Source organism: Callithrix jacchus, chromosome 4, assembly GCF_049354715.1.
Source record: "Callithrix jacchus isolate 240 chromosome 4, calJac240_pri, whole genome shotgun sequence".
NCBI lineage: Eukaryota > Metazoa > Chordata > Mammalia > Primates > Cebidae > Callithrix > Callithrix jacchus.
In genome coordinates, this window is record NC_133505.1 from 19,230,662 (window position 1) to 19,253,565 (window position 22,904).

At 43.8% G+C, this 22,904-nt stretch overlaps 1 protein-coding gene and 1 long non-coding RNA gene across 2 annotated transcripts in view; one reads left to right on the forward strand and one right to left on the reverse strand.

The window, feature by feature from the left end:
* Positions 1-22,904, forward strand: part of NEDD9 (neural precursor cell expressed, developmentally down-regulated 9) — a 192,853-nt gene that overhangs the window by 5,720 nt on the left and 164,229 nt on the right. The gene's annotated exons all lie outside the window — the stretch shown is intronic.
* Positions 1,847-21,997, reverse strand: LOC103792275 (uncharacterized). Its single transcript, XR_004741599.3, has 4 exons — positions 21,849-21,997; positions 6,249-6,340; positions 5,137-5,284; positions 1,847-3,443 (listed from the first exon to the last, which is right to left on the reverse strand). It is a non-coding gene; the product is annotated as an uncharacterized LOC103792275 (long non-coding RNA).

The window sequence follows — 22,904 nt, forward strand, 5'->3', positions numbered from 1 at the left end:
GTGAATACAGTGCAACCAAGTTCTTTGTTAGGGCATAATGAGAATGACCCTACTACTCCAGTTCCCAAAAGCTTTCTCATTTCCATCTGAGACCTCATCGGCCTGAACTGCACTGTCCGTATCTGTATCAGTATTTTGGTCACAACCATTTAACCCATCTCTAAGAAGTTCCAAACTTCCCTCAACTTCCTGTCTTTTCCTGAGTCCTTTAAACTCTTCCAGCCTCTGCCAATTACCCAGTTCCAAAGTCACTTCCACATTTTCAGGTATTGTTACAGCAGTGCTCCAATTCCCAGTACCAATTTTCTGTGTTAGTCTGTTTTGCATCACTATAAAGAAATGCCCAAGGATGGGTAACTTACAAAGAAAAAAGGGTTAGTTGGCTTATGGTTCTACAGGGTATACAGAAAGCATGGTACTGGCATCTGCTGCTGGTGAGACCTCAGGAAGGTTACAACCACAGTGGAAGGTGAAGGAGGAGCCAGCATATGCCGCAGCAACAGAGGAAGAAAGAGAGAGAAGTGGGGTGGCCCAGAGCCTTTTAAACAACCAGATCTTGTATGCATTAACTGAGAGAAAAGTCACTCACCATCAAAGGGATGGCACCAAGCTACTCATGAGGTATCTGCACCCATGATCCAACACCTTCTACCAGGCCCACCTCTAACACTGGGGATCACATTTTAGCATGAGATTTGGAGGAGACAAACATCCAAATTATATCACCCAACACAAAATGAGTTATTGTCTTAAAATTTCGTTAGTCATTCCCTTATTTTACTTTTCGATTGGGTTCCTAGGTCTAAGTGTACTCATAGGCATGTATGCATAGGTATATATGCAATTTGCATATAGTCAATTTCTTCCTGTTTGGGGACTGTAAGTAAATATAATCATACATATGCATTCTTCCAAGACTTGCTCTTAGGTTCAGCATGATGTTTCTGAGGATTATCCACGCTGGTGCCAAGAGATGTTGATGATTCATTTTCATCGCTGTATAATATCCTATTGCATGAATGTATGACAATCTATCATTTCTATTAGTTGGCAGTGATAAGTCATTAACAGAAATGATGGTTCAGAGTTAGGATTTCAGGAAGGCACAGTTGCCACCAAATTTATCCCGGTTTCATGCACAAACTACTAGAGCGGAGAAGGGAAGCTTTGCCTCAAGGTAGAAACAGGTTTTAACTGAGGGACATCAAAGGAGGGAAGGGGTTTGAAATGGAAGAGGGAGAAGGGGCTAAAATTGACTCCCCAGGATTAAAACATAAAAACAAAAAGAAAAAAGGAATCTACCTGAACAGACCATTTGTGCCTGGTCCAGCCTGCCCTGATTGTGGGCAAATTAAGGCTTTCGCTCTCACTGTCACTTCCCCTCCAGATAGACCCTTGGGGAAAGATTCTATATGAATACTTAATTTACAAAAGCATTCTTCCCCAGACCAGCAGATTGGGTTCCATGAAGGTTCATCACTTTGCTTGATCCTGAAGAGAACTAAATTGCATATATGCTCATCTATCAGCTTCCCATTGAACTATTTTTTATATTGACTTTTTTTTATCACATATGGGACTATGCAGCTAACACACAGTCATCAAATAGTAGTGTCCATGAACCTTTAGTAACCTTTGACTAGTTTCCATGACTCTAAAATCCCCACCCACAGCTTCACTTGTAAAGAGTGGAAATATTTAGAGGAAGTGAGACTATCAGCAGCCCAGCCTCACCATGGGAAACATTCTCCCCTCAAAGCCCAGTATTAAGCTGGTGCCTCCTGTCACACTATCAGGATATGGCTTGAGCAAGTACAGCGTCCTCTCAGCACCTGTTCCACGGTCAGGTGCTTTGCATCACAGAAGAATTGAATCGTTAAGGAGATAATGCTCTTTGTCACTTCATTGGAGTGGAGAAGTTAAAGTCAAGAGTGTACTTCAGGGATTGTATCACTGGTTTGGCTTTAGTAGTGGTGAGGTCTGGATGGGTGAGAGTGATCGCTGGCAAATGACATATATTGATTGTTACATTGAGGGAGCAAAGGAGTAAGATGGGTGTATTAGGGTTCTCCAGACAAACAGAACCAATAGAATGTGTGTGTGTGCTCCATAACAGTGTGAACCAACTGCATGAAATACACCTCTGTGTGTGTGTGTGTGTGTGTATCTCACCTTCATTAGGGTTCTCCAGACAAACAGAACCAATAGAATGTGTGTGTGTGCTCCATAACAGTGTGAACCAACTGCATGAAATACACCTCTGTGTGTGTGTGTGTGTGTGTGTGTGTGTATCTCACCTTCATTAGGGTTCTCCAGACAAACAGAACCAATAGAATGTGTGTGTGTGTGTATGTGTGTGTGTGTGTTATGGAGACTGGCAAGTCCAAAATCAGCAAGGCAGGCTGGCAGGGTGGAGATCAGGATGTGCCTGTTGGACTTGAGTCCAAAGGCACTCTGCTGGCTGAATTTCTTCTTGCTCTGGGGAGGTCGCTCTTTTTTCTATTAAGGCTTTCAACTGATTGGAGGCTCACCTATGTTATGGAGGGTCATTTGTTTTATTCAAAGCCTACTGATTTAAATGGTACTCTTATCTTTTAAAAAAAATACAGCTTCACAGTGACATCCAGAAAAATGTTTGATCAATATCTGGATACTTTGGCCTAGCCAAGTTGACACATAAAGTTAAACATCCCAGAGACTGTATCTCATTTCAGAAAATAACTTAGTAGTTACTAATATTTATTGAGTATCTGTTAAGGGCTCTGTTTGGGTTGGGCACCATATTAGGTGCTGGGGATTTAGCAGGAAAGCCAGCCAGACAAAATCCCCATTCTCAAGGAGCTTACATATTGGAGGGTGGAGGTCTGAGTAATTAAAAACACCTGCCGTAGTTTTCATGCCTTCAAGAAGCATTGCAGGTACAACTCAAGTCAATCACATCCAGTCTTCCATATACATATGGTACTGGGATATAGTGAAAAGAGGAACAGAGGTTCTGACTTCTTGGACTTCATCTTCCACTGAGGACCTCAGATCTAAATTATATGATGACCAACTGCAGACACATTTTAACAGTCATATAGATGTCATTAATTACATAGCTTTCAAAAGCACATACAATTCAGTTATAGATGACAATGAAGATTAGCAAATTGCACACAATTGTATTTAAAATAAAGTCACCAGGGCATTTTGTACATAGTTATTTCAGTTTCTTCATAAGTTTTTATTTTTTTATTTCTATGGCAAAACAGTTCAAAGAACCACTTAATGAAGGTGTTTGATTTCAAAAGAAATAATTTGGGAAGACAGGACTGCTTGCTGATGCTTGTTTCTTTGTTGGCTTTAAGTAACTGGTTTACTTAATTGACCTCTTTCTTCATTGTGTTTTGGGTTTGTTTCTTTCTTTCTTTCTTTCTTTCTTTCTTTCTTTCTTTCTTTGTCTGAAGCAAAGGCAAGCATTAGAAATAAAGACATTCATTTATGTTGTTTAGAACTGAGAATCCATCTAAAAAAATGAATTTCAGTATCTATGCTAAACTGCTCTTACATGATATATGTGGCCATGGACAGAGGAGGGTTGCATTCTTTAATTTATGCCTTGAAAGAATGTCAGTCTTATTTCTCGAAAGAAAAAATACAAATGGCAAGTAGGTATATAAAAAGGTGCTCAACATCATTCATCATTAGAGAAATGCAAGTCAATACTACAATGAGATATCATTTCACCCTGTTAAAATGGCTTATATCCAAAAGTCAGGCAATAACAAATTCTGGTGAGGATGTGGAAAAAAGAAAACCCTCATACACTGTTGGTGGGAATGTAAATTAGTACAACCGCTATGGAGAACAGTTTGGTGGTTCCTCAAAAAACTAAAAATAAAGTGGTCATATGATCCAGCAATCCCACTCATATATACCCCCAAAAAAAGGAAATAAATATATTAAAGCGATTGCAGCACTATTCATAACTGCCAAGATTTGGAAGAAACCTAAGTGTTCATCAACAAATAAATGGATAAAGAAAATACGGTACATATATGCCATGGAGTGTATATGAGATTCAGTCATTTGCAACAACGGGGATGGAACTAGAGGCCATTATGTCAAGTAAAATAAGCCAGGCACAGAAGGACAAACTTCACATGTTCTCACTTACTTGTGGGAGCTAAAAATTAAAATAATTAAGCTCATAAAGACAAAGAGTAGAAGGGGAGGGGATTGTTGAGGGGGAAGATAAGTTAATGGGTACAAATCATTGAAAGAATGAGTAAGACCTAATATTTGCTAGCACAACAGGATGACTACAGTTGAAAATAATTTAATTGTACATTTTAAAATAACTAAAAGATTATAACTGATTGTTTGTAATACAGAGGACAAATGCTTGAGGTGACAGAGACCCCATTTACCCTGAGGTGATTATTATGTATTGCATACCTGTATCAAAACATCTGATATAACCCATAAATAAATATACCTACTATGCATCTGCTAAAGTTTTTCTTAAAAGAAAAAATATCAGCCTTTAATTAGAATATTTGCATGTCACAGACTAGGAGTAATAATCCAATTAAAGTTTTAGGTAAGGGCTGGAGGATACAGGGATGCATAGCACACATAGATGTACCTCAAAGAGTGGAATTATTCTAAGAAAGCATTATCATGATTTCTCATCTGTTATCTACAGCCTTCAAGCCACTACTCTCAGAAATCTTACATTTCAGTTGAAGAAAGAACATATACATTTATAAAATAAAAATTGCATTTAAAAAGTATCTAAATATATTGCTAAGTGAAAGAAGCCAATATGAAAAAGCTGCACATTGTATGATTCTAACTAGAACATTCTGGAAAAGGTAAAACTATGAGGCCAGCAAAAAGATCAGGGGTTACCAGGGGCTTCAGGGAGGAGGAGCTAAATGGGCTCTTTGATGTTCCCCCAAAAGGCCAAGAAAGTGCCCAACACTGGACATTTGCACTGACAGTCCCTCTGCCTGTAAGGACCTTCTGGGAGATCCCTGCAAGGCTTCCTCCCCTTTCTCATTCAGCTCTGGGCCACAGGTCACCTTACCTGGCAGCCCTCCCTTACATGCCGTGCAAAATGGCCACGGGGCCCCCTCTGACACCTGTTACCTGTGCTCAACACCACCTGATGCAGTGCAGGCTGACGGACTGGCTCACAATCTGTTTCTTTCTCGGAAGCGTTGGCTCCGTGGGTGGGTACTGGACTTGGTTTTGCTCCTGCTGTGTTCCTGGCACATGAGAGGTGCTGGAGAAACATCTGCTGGAGGAACAAGTGGGTGAGCCAGTGAGCGGATCACTGGGTGAGCATGCGGGAAAGGTGCTTCTAGGCAGCGAGAGAAGCGCTGTGTAAGTAGGGAAGCCTGCTTCGAAGTGAAGCTGGGATGGCCCTTGTAGAATGGGAAGGACATAGAAAAGCATGAGGAGGGCCAGGCACGGTGGCTCACACCTGTAATCCCAGCACTTTGGGAGGCCGAGGCGGGTAGATCACGAGGTCAGGAGATCGAGACCATCCTGGTCAACATGGTGAAACCCCGTCTCTACTAAAAATATTTTAAAAATTAGCTGGGCACGGTGGTGCGTGCCTGTAATCCCAGCTACTCAGGAGGCTGAGGCAGGAGAATTGCCTGAACCCAGGAGGCGGAGGTTGCGGTGAGCTGAGATCGCGCCATTGCACTCCAGCCTGGGTAACAAGAGCAAAACTCCGTCTCAAAAAAAAAAAAAAGCCGGCGTGGTGGCTTGTGCTGCTTGTAGTCCCAGGTACTCAGGAGGCTGAGGGAGGAGAATCGCTTGAACCCGGGAGGCGGAAGTTGCAGGGAGCGGAGATTGCGCCACTGCACTCCAGCCTGGCTACAGAGCAAGACTCCATGTCAAAAAGAAAGAAAGAAAAAGAAAAGCATGAGGCAAGTGAGGGGAAGAAGGGGTGGCTTGAGCAGAGCTGTGTGCACGTGGAGGGTCTGTGAGGGGACCCTTTGGACTGGAACGCAGGTCTTGGGAGCACAGGGGTCCCTCTTGCACACCCCCCAGGGTGCAGCAGGCCCGGCAGGCCAGAGCCCACCCGCTCCAGCCGTGTGTGCGTGCTGCAGGCAAAGGCAGACTTTTCCTCAGGAAAGCAAATTTGGATCCGCTCCAGCATTTGAATAACAGCCTGATTGAAAAACAAAGCTCTAGCAGAGCAAAGAATGGTTTTGGTCAGAGCATTTTTCAAAGACAGCGTTACTCACTGCTTGCTTCAGCACAGGAAAACTTCAGCAGAGCTTCGTACTGTGTCCTACTCCGAGCAGGCCTGTGATTCAGGGGCTGGCCTTGTGGGTTCCTGCAAGCATGATTTAGCAAAGAGAGATGTGTCTGTTGCAACATTAAACAAAATGTTCCTCAGGGAAGAGACGCTTTGTACCTCACTTCACATCCCTAATGCTACCTGAAAACCCAGTTAGAGAAGCCTTACCCTTTCCTATGTAATACTTTGTATCTGCTGAGTAATTTCTTTCTTAATTGCACAGAAGAGCTACTTGGCCCAACACTCCCTTTTTGAGTTCAACCTAGCACAGATTTCTTTCATTGAGGCTATGTGAAATGCAGTTGAGCATGATATTGAAAACATGAACACAATCCAAAAGTCCGTCAGTAGGGTCCTTATTACCAGTTGGCAGTCCACCCTTTGGAAGACTGTGCTACTGGTGAAAAAGGATAAAGAGGATATACACAAAGATGTGAACCAAATACGAAGCAACGAATGCAAAAGAACATGCAGTACAAGCCCGTTTTTATCTGTCTCCTGGTAGAACAAAAGTCCAGCAAAACATAGAACCCCCAAATATTTTTAAATGTTTTGGGGTTGGTATTATAAGACGGGTTCACTTTCTGCAGTAGACATTGTCTGTCTCTGGATATTTAAAAATGAGTTTATGTTGCTTTATGATTGAAAACTGGCCCAGATTTTTTAAATCCTGTGTGTACACGTGCACAATCACTCATGCATGCTACATTGTGTGGTAGACAGAAGCCATGGTTGGAGAAATGGGGAGTTCCTAATAAAATTTAACAGTAGGGGCTGAGCGTGGTGGCTCACACCTGTAAGCCCAGTACTTTGGGAGGCCAAGACGAGCAGATCATGAAGTCAGGATTGAGACCATCCTGGCCAATACGGTGACACCCATCTCTACCAAAAATACAAAAATTAGCTGGGCGTGGTGGCACGCACCTGTAGTCCCAGCTACTTGGGACCCGACGTAGGAGAATCACTTGAACCCAGGAGGCAGAGGGTGTAGTGAGCCGAGATCGTGCCACTGCACTCCAGCCTGGTGACAGAGTGAGACTCCATCTCAAAAAAAAAAAAAAAAAAATAACAGCGGGAATGCGTTTTTAAGACTATCTTACTTAAAAATAATAATTCTTCTCCCCTAATCAGGATTATCTTTTGATCATTTTTGTTTTGACTTGTTTTCTTGTTTCATTAATTTGTTAATAAATAATTGACAAAAATAAACAGCAAAGCAAAAAAAAAATGTTCTAAGTGATATAAGAAGCACTAATGGGTATACTCTCTAAGGAGATTCTTTCCCTGCAGCATGGGAACAGTCCTAAAGCGATTATCAAGCAACACAAGTTGAGGAAATGATCATCAGGGTTCAGGAAATGAGCAGATTCAAGAAGGCCGAAGTGCTTAAGAGCCAACTGCCTGAGTTCAAATCCCACCTCTGCCACCCACCCGCCATGTACTATTGAGCAAGTTACTTTTCTGTTTCTCAGAATAAGAGCCCTACCTCACTGGTGGTTTTGAAGGTTTTATAAGTCAATGGATGATTTTTGAGTGTTACAAGAGTCAATACACACGCAGCACCTAAAGTGGTATCTGACCCATTGAGTGCTAATACATATTAGCTAGTGGGAGGAAGAGCAGGAGAGGGAATGAGATTTTGTAAAAGAGAAGGGGTCTAAAGAACAAGTAGGGCTCGACAGAAGCAAAGAATTCCAGAAGAGACAAACAAGAAAAAAACAAAACACAAAGGCTTATAGGATGCATGAAATGATCCAGTTAAATTCAGCCCAACCTCTGCAAAGAAAGCCAAAATGACATTTCATGACTAGATAGATGATAAACAAGAGCAGATAGGTACAAGCACTTAAATGAGGTAGAAGGAGGAAGTTAGCTTTCCTTTATTATTCTGTAGACCCACCTGTGTGTTAGTCATCAGTCAACAAATTTGCATGCAGTCCATACATACGTGTGCCAGGCACTGGCTGGGAACAAAGACCCACACTGGTGGCAGCACCCCCAATGTGGGTTTTTTTGCAAGTGGGTTTAAAGTTGGGAAAGCATGGGGATCATTTGTTTTATTGTGTGTTGATTAATGATGTGGTAGTTACTTCTGTGTGCCTCATTCAGGAATAGAAGAAAGATGCATTTACTCTTAAAATATAAACAATTGATTTTTCTGTGCTAATGAAGAACCACAGGAATAAATATAGTTGATAGATTAAATTATGCTTATCTGTAAATTAAGCAAATCTTCGTTGTTTTGACTTTTTCAACCTTTTTTCCATCTGTTTGGGTTTCTGGTTACCCCCACCCCAGCCTGGTGCCTTCTTCCCAACTTGCAAATACACTTCAGGGCCCAAGGGCAAGGGAAGAAGCCACTGTGGGCCAGGCTGTGCACAGTAGATTCCAACCAGGCCCTCAGCAATTGAGTTGCTTGACCTTGGCAAACACGGGACCAGCCTCACCCACAAAAACACATGTGACTAGGTCTCTGAGACTGACACTTACAAGAAGGCCAGAATTTCGTAGCTCTGCAGGACTTATTTGCAAGGGATGCTGTGTAGAAGGTGCCAAAATGGCTCCTAGATAGGTTTAAGAAATTACAGTCCCTAGTTGGTTCAAAGGGATGCTATTCACTCCTGGAATCCTGCTGTCAATGATGAAGTGGGGAGTTTGGTCTCCAGGGAACAGTTACACATCAGACAGGAACCACTACAAAAATTTCCACTGAAAAATAAGTTCCTTGTAAGAGAAGTTGAGAGACGTGCTAATCGCAGGTTACTCTAAACCTAATGGCAGTCTGTTTCACTTGCAAAGAAAGCGCAGGACGTGTGAATGATGGTGAGGGGAGTGGGGACTCTTGGTTGACGGATCTGACTCTGATAGACGCAGTTGGTCCTCTAGACTAATGATCCATTTTGGAGTGAACGGCACTGGGAGATTGGTCAAATTTCCTTTGTTCAGGATTCTTACCAACAGTCAGGATTGATAAAACACATTTGTGCTGCTGTGTTTTTCAAAAGTTCGGCCATATAATAACTTTAACAGACTGCCTAAATTTCAAACATTTCCTTGATGTAGAGTGATCACAATAGAAAGGAATGTTACTCTTATCCAACCATCGCTAAGGTTTTGTCTTCCTTTCCCAGAAACGAAATCACTGGCTACCTCAGAGGCTCTGACCTAAATCTTAATTAATGCCCACTCCCCTTTTAGACGCTGTGTGCGATTTTGACCAGACAAACCCAAGAGGAAGGATTAAAGTTGCTACAATGAAGAAAGGCTAACATTTCGACCAATCATAGAGTCCATTGCAAAGCCCTTTCCATTTTTAACTGAGCTTTATAAGGCTCTCCTCTAGAGGTAACCCTCCTTTCTTAATGTTCTAATAATGGCGGAAAAATAGCCTAGGTTTTCTTTTTAATGTTTGATTTGTCTCATCAATCTTGGTGCTAGGTAACATCATTGGATCAAAATATTTACAGCCAAGATTTAGATATTATTTTACAATTAGCTCAGCACATTGACTCATATCATCTTATTTCACTTTCACAGTGGTCCTGGGGCATGTTTATTCTATCTCCCACTCTGCAGATAGTGAAACTGAGGAGACTGTGGTGGGAAAGATGAGGTAACTCACATGGAGTTGGGCAACTGATCTGATGACACAGCTAGGGCTGAAACCTGGGTCTCCTAAGTCATTTGCTTAGAGCTCATTCGATGACGGGGCGACTCCTTGCTGTGCATTCTTGCAGCACACGCCTTTGGTGTGAAGACACTGGTTTCCATCAGACTAAAATGCATCTTACTTCAAGACAGGCAGTTTCTGTTTTGGTTTCCACCTCTCACACATTGCTTTTAAAGCACTAACTCTTAATGGCTATCCCAAGAGGAAATCTACTGCAAGTATGAAGTGACCCTTTGGTACAACCAGTTTGCATCCCTAATCCCTTTTTTCTTTTTTTCTTTATTTCTTTCCTTTCTTTCTTTCTTTCTTTCTCCATCCCGTCCCCCTCCCTCTCTTCCCCCTCCCTTCCTTCCTTTGTTCTTTCCTTCCTTCTTCCCTCTCTCCCTCCCTCCCTCTCTCTTTCTCTCTCTCTCTCTCTCTTTCTTTCTTTCTTTTCTTTTCTTTCACAGTGTCTCTGGCTCTGTCCCTCAGGCTGGAGTACAGTAGCACAATCTCAGCTCACAGCAGCCTCTGTCTCCTGGGCTCAAGGGATTCTCCAGCCTCAGCCTCCCAAGTAGCTATGTTTACAGGCTCACACCACCATACTCACCTAATTTTTGTGTTTTTAGTAGAGACAGGGTTTTACCATGTTGGCCAGGCTGGTCTCGAATTCCTGGGCTCAATGTAATCCACCCACCTCGGCCTCTCAAAATGCTGGGATTACAGGCATGAGCCATTCATTGCACCCAGCCCCATTTTTTTCTTTCTTCTTTTTCTTGGCATTTGTTATGATCAAGCCTCTTTTTAAGTACTGAGTATCCTTGGACTCTTTCCAGTTTTACATCGTCAAAATGTGCTTGCAGGGAAGGATTTGGTCTCGTTGATTTCAATTAATTAACTCCAAGCCACTACTCTTCTGCTATTTACATTTTAATCTACATTTCTTACTATAAATAAGACGCCTTGCTTCTCTACTGAAGAGGAATTTCAAGGAGTGTAGGGTGAAGATGAGGTTTATAAATCAAGGATGTCTTTCTTTAGTCCCTCCTTCCAAATTCTACACGTAGACATACTGTGCCTCGGCCAACTTATCTCTAACTAGGACATTCAGACCCACCAGCTAAGCTATGGCTTATTATAGGCAGGCGGTCAGCAGGAAGAGCTGCTTTTCTCTGAAAGTAGGACAAGAATAGGTCCATGGAATGCTGGGGTCACTTGGTTTCCTCCATGGAAAGAAACGGGATGTTTCTGCATTAACTAGAACATTTGAAAGGTAGGGAGGGGTGAGGGCGATTGAGAAATAACGATTTCAACAAACAGAACATTAAGTACTCTGTTGTCAGACAGCGTGTCCCCATCTGGGGGGTGAGTGGCAGAAAATATAGTCGCCATCACGAGAAGGGCTCCCCCAAATCTGCCCACCCACCTCCTACTCCTGATCTAGTAAGTTTTTCTGAATGCGCAGCCAGCTATACTGGCCATCACGGCTCTTACCCCTGTGCCAGGGTGAGGGAGACCAGGGAGCAGGTAAACAGAGGAGGAAACACAGAGGCTCCATCTGGCTTATAAGGGAACTGTACCATAATATATATTATTGCTTAAAAAAATAGCATGACTTCCATGTCTCTACCTCCTCTTCAAAGATATTTCAGCCTCAGGAACTTTCTGCTTGTTAGAAGGATGGTGAAAAATGCATGATAGATTTCTAGTTAGTAGGTAGAAGGGATTGGAGATTGCGTACTATTATGGAGGGTACCTATGTTTTATTGGGCACTTAATATGCACTGAGTGAACACACCTCTGATTCACAACCACCTATTGAGGGAACTTCGGAGCCTCCTTAGGGGTTAGAAGCAAAGGCTGTGGAGCCAGCTTGCCTGGGTTCAAATCCTGGTTGTACCATGTACCTCTTGTGTGGCCTTGGTCTAGCTACTTAACCTCTCCATGAATCGGCTTCCTCGCCTTAAAATGGAGACAACAATAATGTCACACACCTGTGGGGGGATTCCAAGACCACCTCCAGGTTCAATGACTCATTAGGAGGACCCACAGGATTCAGTATAGAGTCATACCCACAGCTAAGTTCTATTACCTCGAAGACACAAATCAGAATCAGCAAAGCGGAAAGGAACAGAGGAAAACAGGCATGAGCTACCAAGAGTCCTCTCGCAGGGGAGTCACACAGGACACAACTCCTCCAGCAATGTGTTATGACAGGTATGAAATGTCATCTACCAGAGAAGCTTGGCAGAGACTTAGTGCCAAAGTTTTGATTCAAGGCAGGTCACTTAGACACCCTCTGTCTGGCAAGCACACACAGTCCAGACTCCCAGAAGGAAAGCAGGTGTTCAGCATAAACCATGTTGTTCGCACACAGTTAAGTCACAGTGAGCCACTCCTATTGTGGACTGGCAGGAACCCTTCACAAGTTCCCGGATGCTAGCCAAGGGTCCACCTTGCAAGCAGGAGTGAGATAGCAGCATCAGGCCTCCTTTGTGAACTCTTTTCTGCATACTACCTTTTGATTGCTGTGAGATTATATAAGGTAATATGTATCTGTTGCTTACAGCAGTGCCTAATTTGTGGGAAGCACTACAGATTTTTTTAGCCCTTACTATTACATGGAAAAAAATGCTGAGGTTTAGAATGGCTACACAGTCAAAATTGGCCCAAGTGGAATCTGAATTCTCATATCCCTAAAAAAGGTTCATGCATGTATTCACATCACTCTAACATGAGCAAAATAGCGTCCTTCTTCAAACCGTAACTGGGGATGGAGTTGGTAGATCCCTCTCTTTTCAGGTTCACAGCAGATGGAGGCTTTCAGCTCAGCTGTGTTTTGAAGACAGAGCTTCCTGGAGCTATAAGCACCATCAGGTTGCTTCTCTCTCAGGTTAAACCTACTCAGAGTGCATTTATGGTTTGATACTTAATGCCCCACATGAGCATAATTTAGACACCCCCCTCCCCACTCCACGAGGCATGCTTTGTTGATGTCCTTCATTTTTCAATATACATATCCACAAAGCAATAAGAACTTTTCTTCCATAAATTCTAAATAGTGAATCATCTCACCGTAATTGAAATCATCCTATTGCAAACCATTTTTAGGCTTAAAAAATTTCTGACAAAGAAATTTCTCCTACTTTCCCCTCTCAGTGCAAAGCGATTATATGTTTAAATCATAAGGTAGCCTCCATCTTATCTTTCCCCAGGTTTTCTGGTCTTTGGTTATGTCCTTGGGCAGGGCAGCAGAATGTCCAGTAGCTAGTTGTGAATGCTAAGTAACTCTAAGTGACTGTAGTGAATGTCCAGTCAGTTGCACCAACAAAGTCTGTGCATTGAAATGAAGTCATCAACTGCAACCAATTGGGAGGTGTCTTTTAGTATTTTGAGGTTTTTTTTTTTTAAGGATTTCAACATAGAAACAGGGCTAGAAGGATCCTTTCCAATTTTAAGTTAAAAAATATGCATCATCAATACAGATTGTCATATGGTCATAGAGTAGGATGAAATAGAGTCTTAGAGCAATAGTTTACTTCAACATTAGCATTTCTTAGTTATTATACATCTGTCCCTTCCAATAAATGAAGATTTTGTAAACTTAGTCATTTGTATCCCCACAGATTTAAGAATAGAATTCACACATAGTGACTGTTTATTAAAGGTCTGTTCCATTAACACTCAAATGCTAATGCATTTCCGCTTAATAAAGAGCTTCATCTTTGGGTCTGGCAGCTAATGACATATCCCAAGTGAGCAGGTGGCTATTTCCTGGATGACTATAGTCAACACTGCCAGATTTTGACACCTACACAAATATCTCCCTTTGGTGAGAAAAGCAAGCAAGAGTTACAGTGGAAGAAGAGTGCGACTGCAGTTAACACCATAATGTGAAGAACAAATAAAGGCATCCAGAAAATATCCGGTGTGCAGCTCATGACTCTGAGGATCAAAGTGCTCCTGGTAGCGCTGGTTGCTGCTAGCTGGGGCTACAGATGCTACTCAATAGATGAAGACGTGCAAAGACGAAGCAAGAGGCAGAACACACAGAACAGAAAGAGAAAGAGAGGGATGAAAATGGATTATGTTAGAGTCCTCTTTGGTTTGGGCTGCTAGAACCAAGTACTGTAGACTAGGTGGCTTGTAAACAACACATTTCTCACAGTTCTGGAGGCTAAAATTCGGAAATCAGGGTGTCTGGTGAGGGCTCTCTTCTGGGTTGCAGGTTGCTGCCTTCTCACTGTATTTTCACATGGCAGCAGAAGAGCTGGAGGGCTCTCTGGGATCCCTTTCATAAGGGCACTACATCCATTCATGAGGCTTCACCCTCATGACATAATCACCTCCCAAAGGCCTGACCTCCTATCACCATCACATTGGGTGTTGGGACGTCGATATGTAAGTTTGGGGGTGATGCAAGCATTCAGTTCATTGCAACAAGCACAGCACAATTCATGAAGACTTTTTTCTTCTATGCAATCTCCCAGATATTCCATGGATATCTGTACCTCTGCCCTTGCTCACACTAATTTCTCCTTTCTTTCCATACGCCAGGCTAAGCTCACACACCACCTACTTCTTGAACACCCCCAGCCCATCCCAGCCTCCAGTGTTTTCTCCCTCCTCCAAACTGCTAGAGCTTCCATTGTAACGTTGAATATTGTTCTTCAGGGTTACAATAGATTATATAGATGTTCTTTGGATACTCCCAAGTTTCTGAAGTAAAAATGGCATGGCTTTTGTTCTCATCAGCTACAAGCATATCCTAACCATCTGCTGTGAACAGAGATGATACTGTTTAAATTTCTGTCCCCGCCCAAAAATCGAATGTTGGATTGTAATCTCCAGTGCCAAAGGTGGGGTCTGGTAGGAGGTGTTTTGATCATGGCGGTGGATCCCTCATGGCATGGGGCTGTCATTGTAATAGTGAGTTCTTGTGAGATCCTGTTGTATAAAGTGTGTGGCACCTCCCCCCTGCCCTCTGCCACTCTGTATCACTCTCTTGCTCCTGTTTTCACCACGTGACACGCCTGCTTCTATTTCACCTTCCGCCATGATTGTAACCCTCCTGAGACCTCCCCAGCAGCAGAAGCCACTCTGCTTCCTGTACTGCCTGCAGAACCATGAACCAATTAAACCTCTTTTCTGATAAATAACCCAGTCTCAGGTTACAGCAATGCAGGAATGGCCTAATACAAGAGATAAAGAAGATACGATCTAGAGTTTGGCCTGACTTTAACCAGGGCCCCCATCCTCCGACCCTGACCCCATGGCACTGCTGTCTGAGCACACAGGTGTCCTTTAGCAAAATCCCAAACCAGCCTCGTCAAAGGCTGTTTTCTCATTTCCAGAACAAGCTACTTATTTATGGAGACCATTCCTCCACTATTTCACTTTTTGAATAAAGCTTGAGTACCCCCAAAAGTAAATGGCAATAAGAAACAGGTATCACGCATGCATCAACATCCGTACGCAGACGGTCACACACACAAACAAGCTGATACATTCGTTTTACCTTGGCCCACCTCTAGGATCTGGGTGGACACTCTTTTTCTGTTCTTTTACTTCATTGCCCATAGATTATGAGGATCAAAGTGCTCATTATTACTTTTTAAGTGCTCCATGCAGGCAGGGAGTGGTACCCTTCCCTGATGTATTAGTCTGTTCTCACACTGCTATAAAGAAATACCTGAGACTGGATAATTTATAAAGAAAAGAGGTTTAATTGGCTGACAGTTCTGCAGGCTATACAGAAAACATGATGCTGGCATCTGCTCAGCTTCTGGGGAGGCCTCAGGAAACTTACAATCATGGCAGAAGGTGAAGGGGGAGCAGGCTCGTCTTCCATGGCTGGAGCAAGGGGAAGAGAGAGAGCAGGGAGGTGGCACACACTTTCAACCAATCAGATCTCGTGAGAACTCACTCACTATCAGCAGAACAGCAACCAGGGAAAAATCTGCCCCCATGATCCAATCACCCCCAACCAGGGCCCACCTCTAACACTGGGGATTACATTTTGACCTGAGATTTGGGTGGGGACACAGAGGAAACCATTTCACCTGGCTAAGTGGTGACCACACAGTTTTCACTATGCAGGTTATTCATTTTCTGCTCTTCCCTAAGACTCTCCTTGAATTCCTGGCAGACTCTGGCTCATGCTCTCCCTTGGGAGTTCTTCTGCTCTGCAATGCTTTTTGTATATGAACTCTTTCCTCATCTCACACCCTCTTCACCCCGAGGAGAGTTTCTTTTGCTTGATCTATCTTTGATCCATTTATATGTTCCTGTTTGAGTGGCACCAGAGTCCAAGCTTGTTCCCATAGTGGTGCCCTGGAACCACAGTTTTGGGAGCTGCATAGGACTGTTGTGTCTTCGCTCTATCACACACTAGTGATGGAAGCCTGCAGAATTCTCCCACAGATGGATGGTTTAGTTATGAATTCCATACCAACTTCTGCTCATCAAACAGCATCCTGTCATAGGCAGGAATTTCAGAAGATTGTATAATAAGGCCTTTTATTTAATGTCACTGTCAACCACACCACTTCAAGATGGGATTTGTCCCTCATGGCATGAAACAAGTCTCAAAGGACTTGCAACAAAATGGTGCAGCAACACGTTAAACTCCCTCAACAAGAGAACATCTTCACAACAAAGACGGTGGCTCGCAGATTGGACGCCAATCTTGTATGATGGGTTTCCCTCGAGTCCAGGGTTAACAACATGTGGCAACTTGTTTGGGATATTATGAAAGAGAAAAATGTCCAATTCTGCCTTAACAATGGCTGAAGCAGCCCTTGAAGAACTGCTATAATGACATCCAGCCCTCCTTCTAAAGGAAGATTCTAGAAGGACATGGGGCAAAAGTAAAGTTTATAGAGAACGAGAGGAACTTACAGATAACTTTGAACTGGCACATCTGTAGTCATCTCCATTAATGTAAATTTACAAAAAATTAACTAGTGAAATAGGGACAGATAGGCATTTGTTCTCTGAAGTCATTTGGGCATGTCTTCATAATTCCAGGACATTGGGCAGAAGCTTCCTCTATCCTTTTCCTCAGAGTAATTCAAACACGGCAAATGACCCCTGTAGCCTCCTGGGCAAAGACCCATTTGTTTCTGATTCTTTCAAGGGTAAACAGGAAGGCTTTATAGAAAGCGTCAGCTTGTTTCTTCGACAGTTTCCTAGCACAGAGATAAACATATACCCTTCCCTGACATCCCTCCACCCTGTCCCAAGTGAAACCCTTGCTGGCTCTGTCTCTGTATCCTCTCTGGCCTTTCGTTTCGGGGGGGACTTGCCGGCTTGCCACTCCACATGGAGAACAGAACCGGATAGAGTAGGACAGGAACTTTCTATTCTCTCCGTTACAGAGAAGCTCTCTAAGTCTCTCTAAGCTTTTCAGATATAACGTGTCTCTTACAAATATTTGTTCCTGACTTGCCATTAAGAAGATGAACTTTGAGAGTTGCAGAGTTTGCCTAGCAAGGCTGGCGTTATTCTTGCTGCCTGCCCATGGTGTGACCTTAGCCTCTCTCTCAGTATTTGGATTTCCGCACTTTATGAATGATACGAGTTTTTTAACGCTCTTTTTGCAACACTCCCTCCTCATGATTCCACAATCTTTCACATGGAAAGACCCATGTATTTTGTAAATCAAGGGGGAAAAGTCCTGATTATACATCAAGAGGCAATTATTAAGAGTGGCACGCAGGTCATTTTTCATCCTTCAGTCAACCACCACCCGCCGTGTTCACAAAAACCCCCAAGGCCACTGACAAGAAAACACCCAGGTTTCCTCTAGGGTCACTTGACTGTTCAAACTGCTTCTCAGTGGAAAACTTTTTAAACACTCAATTTTATTTATTGTCTAACACAGTTTTCCTGTCAGCCAGGTTTGGAGGTGTTTTCTGAAACATGAACGTCGTTCATCCAACACCAGAAAGATTCCAGAACCTTCCAGGGCACACATGGCCAAGCCTTCTAAGACCAGTTTCCACTGGAGGATCGTTCTGCCCTGGCAGGCGTTTCTGTAGCTTCTGACATTAGGGGAAAGAGGAATAACCTCTGCAGTGCTCCTGACATGATGTAATAGTAGAGCCATTGCTTCTGTAGTTGAATGGTTACCTCTGGAGGGGGGACCCACAGGGACGGCCTGGGTGGAAAGGCAGAGAGAGAAGCCTGCCTTCACTCATCACCACAGACTCACTGCTGTTCAGAGAGGCTGATCTTGTAGAACTGACTTAGGAAAGATTACTTCTCCATAAGTATAGGTTCTGATCAGAACCAAACTCTCTTTCCAGGCGGGGGTTGGGAAGGCCCCCGGCTTCCTGCCTGTTTGTGCACACATCTTGTTTTCTTAGGGGCAATGGGACTAAATACTAATTAACCAACTGTCTACATGATCAGCATAGAAGCGAGAGTCTGAAAAGAGTGGGAATCTTTTTTTTTAATTACATTATTATTTGTATTTATTTCCTGCGTGCTGTTTCTGATTCCAAGTAATCACATAAAAGTTGCAAAGCCAGTTATACACCCTCTGAATGTTCCTGCAGAACTTGGAGTGGGGCGCTCCCTCTTTAGTGGTTAATAAAGGTCGGTGGCTTTCTTTTCCTTTCTAACTTTATTTGGGGTGTGCCCAGCCCTGAGGTCTGGGTTGTGGCTATGAGTAGGTCTCTGTATTCCAAGAAACACTCCTCAGACTTCTGAAGATGGGCAGAAAGACAGTGCCAAGCTGCCTGCCGCTGTGGCAGCACCAACGAAGAGGAAAAACAAGCCAGAGGCTGCGGGCGTGATCAGGGCCTGTGCAGGGATTGGAGTGGACATTTGGGGCTTCCAGAGGGATAATGACAAGTTTATCCACAGGAGTAAAGAGTTTGAGCAGCCAGAAGACGCTTGCGTAATATCCCAGCAAATCAATTTAAAAAGTTAAATATGACAATGAGCTAAAGAAAGACAGAAAGGAATTGGTGGATTTAAAGGAAATCTGCCAGCCTTCAAAAGTGAAAAACAAGCAAAATGGAGCTTGACGAGAGCCCAGTGGTCTTGGCCAGAGGCTCCAGAACAGAAGGCTGCAGTCACTTCATTGTATTCAGCACAAAGTCTCTAAAGCCGAGAGCAGGAAATCCTGTTGTCCCCACCCATGTCCTCAGTTGAGGTCCCATGACACAATATTCCTTAGATACCAGCAGAAACCCTTCTTACATGCAAAGGGGTGTAGTTCACAATATTCTTTAGAAAGTTGGTTGAAAGATCACGTCATTAAGGGCATGAAACATTTATCCACACGTTTATTCATCAATAATTTACTGAGTGCTATACCAGGGGAGGAAAAAGGAAAGGTTGAATGATGACTGATGAAAGAGACCAGTTAAGACACTCAGGTGAGCCTGTGATCTAAAATGATGCCTCTGAAGGTGGCAGACGCCCACCTGGGAGCATCTTAGAAATGCAAATTCCTGCCCCACCCAGCTTTACTGAAACAGAAACCCTGGGGGCAGGGCCCAGCCTTCTGTGTTTTAACAAGCTTTCCTGATGCATGGAAAATTTCAGATGTACAGGAACATGGTGTCTCAAACAATGATGTGTCCTGGCCATTTGTGAGATGTGTGGAAAGTAATATATTATTAATGAGAGTTAGCATACCGACATTTGTGAATAATTCATATGTATGTCACCTGCAAAGATCCCTGGCTCCTCCCAAATCCAACACAGTAGAAATATCCAGGTGTGGTAGCCAGTATTTAGTTTTAAAGCTTCCCAGGTGACTCTTAGGATCAGCCAGGTGTGGGAACCACTGGTCTATAAGAGCCATTTGCCCCATAACAAAGAGAAAAAATCTTGGAATTCTAGAGGGAGGTCCCTCGGATAGCAGGTTCCCTGCTTCTAACAAGTATTAGGCAGACCTCGATTGAAACACATGGAAGAGAAACTCCACTGACTGCAGCAGAAGTGGAGGCTGCTTGGTACCTTCCTTTCTGCAGTGGCTGTTGCAGCCCTTTATACTAATCTAGAGGCCAGGCAAAGTGGTTCATGCCTGTAATCCCAGCACTTTGGGAGGCCGAGGCCAGCAGATCATGAGTTCAAGCGATTGAGACCATCCTGGCCAACATGGTGAAATGAGGTCTCTACCAAAAATACAAAAATTAGCTGGGCGTGGTGGCACGTGCCTGTAGTCCCAGCTACTTGTGAGGCTGAGGCAAGAGAATTGCTTGAACCCGGGAGACAGAGGTTGCAGTGAGCTGAGATCATGCCACTGCACTCAGCCTAGTGACAGAGCAAGACTCTGTCATAAAAAAAAAAAAAAAACAAATCTAGAGTTCTCAAAAATATGGTTTGAAAACCACTGATGGGGCCGGGTGTGATGGCTCATGCCTGTGATCCCAGCACTTGGGGAGGCCAAGGCGGATGGATCACAAGGTCAAGAGATCGAGACCATCCTGGTCAACATGGTGAAACCCTGTCTCTACTAAAAATACAAAAAATTAGCTGGGCATGGTGGTGCGTGCCTGTAATCCCAGCTGCTCATGAGGCTGAGGCAGGAGAATTGCCTGAACCCAGGAGGCGGAGGTTGCGGTGAGCCGAGATCGCGCCATTGCACTCCAGCCTGGGTAACAAGAGCGAAACTCCGTCTCAAAAAAAAAAAGAAAACCACTGATGGTTCTACCACCACCACCTCCTCCTGCCTCATAGACCCCATTCATTGATGAAGAAACTGAGGTTCAGAAAAGTAAAATGACCTGAAAACATGTGTCTGATCATTTAGGTCTGCCCAGGACCGATGGCTTCCCAGAAGTTAGAACTTTCAGTTGTAAAACAGGGACAGTCCCAGACCAACCAGGATGAACTGGTAACCCGAGGTTGGAGACTATACTACAGCCACAGTTCTTGTGTTTTGGCTTATTTATTATTGTTGTTGTTGTTGCTACTATGCTATATTACTGCAAGAAGAATTCAAATTACAATTTTTTTTCCAGCCCCTTGAGAAGTTCTTACTAAACTACTATGGTTTTCTTTTAAAAACCATATTTGTTTTTATTCCCTCATTCCAGAAGGATTTAAGGGAACATTAAAACGCTATTTTATGTTTTCTGAAATACTCGTAAGTATTTCAAAATACCCTGGAATACTCCTGTGTCCGTGTCTCCTCTCTCTGACTTCAGACCCACCATGCCATGTGCATTTTCTCTCTGGCTTCCATATATTCGTGTGATGTTGGCCATGGTACATACAGTGCCTTACTGAGATCTGTGTATTGCTCAGAACTCTTTAGCTTGCCAGTAAAAGAAAATAAAAGGATGGAATATATCAGCTTAGGTAGCAGAAAAGACCTTCAGGCATGACTGGATGGGGGTTCCATCTCATCCGGACATGGTCCCTCTTCGAACCCATAGGAAGATAGTCATGCAGTTCCACACACCTGCATCCTCCCGGCAACCCAGCTGACGGCATCTCATCCCCAGTAGCTTTTGTAACAGTCCCTGGGGTGGACTCTGTTTGGGCTGGCTTGTGCTGTGCCCCTTCCCTAAACCAGTTGCTGCCCCCAGGACAATGGCATACTCTGATTGTCCAGACTGTGGCCCTGCATCCACCCCTGGCACCAGGGACTAAGAATAGAGAAATGTCAGTCCCCGAAAGAAAGTCAAAGATGGTTCCTAGAAGCAGAGGAGGAACAGATGCTGGGGAGGTGAAAGCAGCAAGTGTCCACGGTGGTCTTAAACAGTTCAAGAGGGCTGACCAACTGGTCAGCTGATGCACGGTCAACAGTGCGCAGCCCCGTGTCTTCCTCTGTCCGCACTCTACTGAGATCTAGGCACTATTTTCCCCTGAAACACTAGATTGCACGACTCCAAGTCCATCATTGTCAGTTCTAATTTTGAAGGCACGTACCACATTGGGCTGAAGCTAGCGGCAGCCCCAGAACCCGCGAGACTCCATCCGAAAAACGACAAGCTGGGCTCCCAAATATGGAGCTCCTGGGAGTTAGTAGCTGGTGACTCATGTTCCCACTGCTTTGGTTGCCCCCACGTTTTCCAGCTGGGTTGGTGACGTGGGACTCAGTACTTTCTTCAATGCGTCCCGTACACAAAGAATGAATAGCCCCAGAGCTCTTTCTTTTTCTTCCTGCCTTTCTTCCTGTAATTCATTCTCAGCCCAGCTCCGCTTTGTTCAAACCACAGCATTTCATGTTGCCTGGCAAGTTCTGACACAGCTGCTTGCTTTATTCTTTCAGTCTTCTGTTAAGCCAGGGGTAAAGTTATACCTTGTGGCTAATTTTTAGTCTGTAAACCTTATCCCTTGTTCAAGCTGAAATCTTAGATAAAATCAGCATGAAAGTGCCAGCTCCCCCCGGGACAGTTGAATTAAGGCCCCCATCACTCTTCCTGCCCTGACATTCAATTCAGTCTTTTTCAACTTTTATGAGTTGTTTTCTCTTACCCATGAGCAAGGTGGTGGCTTGGGTCTTTTTAAGCAATTTGCTTTTCTTCTTAATCACCCTGCCCCTATTCCATTGATCTATTTTCTTTTCTATATAATCATGTAATACATCTATAATTTGAGTCTCCAGCTTTCCATGTTAAAGGTGGGCTTTAGGAAGGTCTATTTTACAAACTAATAAACCTTTCGGTCCTATGGACTCTAACTAGTAGGGAGACCACTGTGTCAGCTTCCCAGGGCTGCTGTCACAAAGTACCAAAAACTGGGTGGCTTCAGATGACAGGCATAGATTTTCTGGAGGCCAGTAGTCTGAAATCACGGTGCTGGCAGGGTCACGCCCTTTCTGAACCTTCCGGGGGAGGGTCCTTCCTTGCCTCTTCCAGCTTCCGGCAGCCCCAGGCGTTCCTGGGCTTGTGTCTCTCCCACCCTTGCCTCCTTCTTCACAGGGCTGCCCTCTCCCTCTGTGTCTCTTTCACACACGTTCTCTTTCCCTCTTAAAAAAGGATA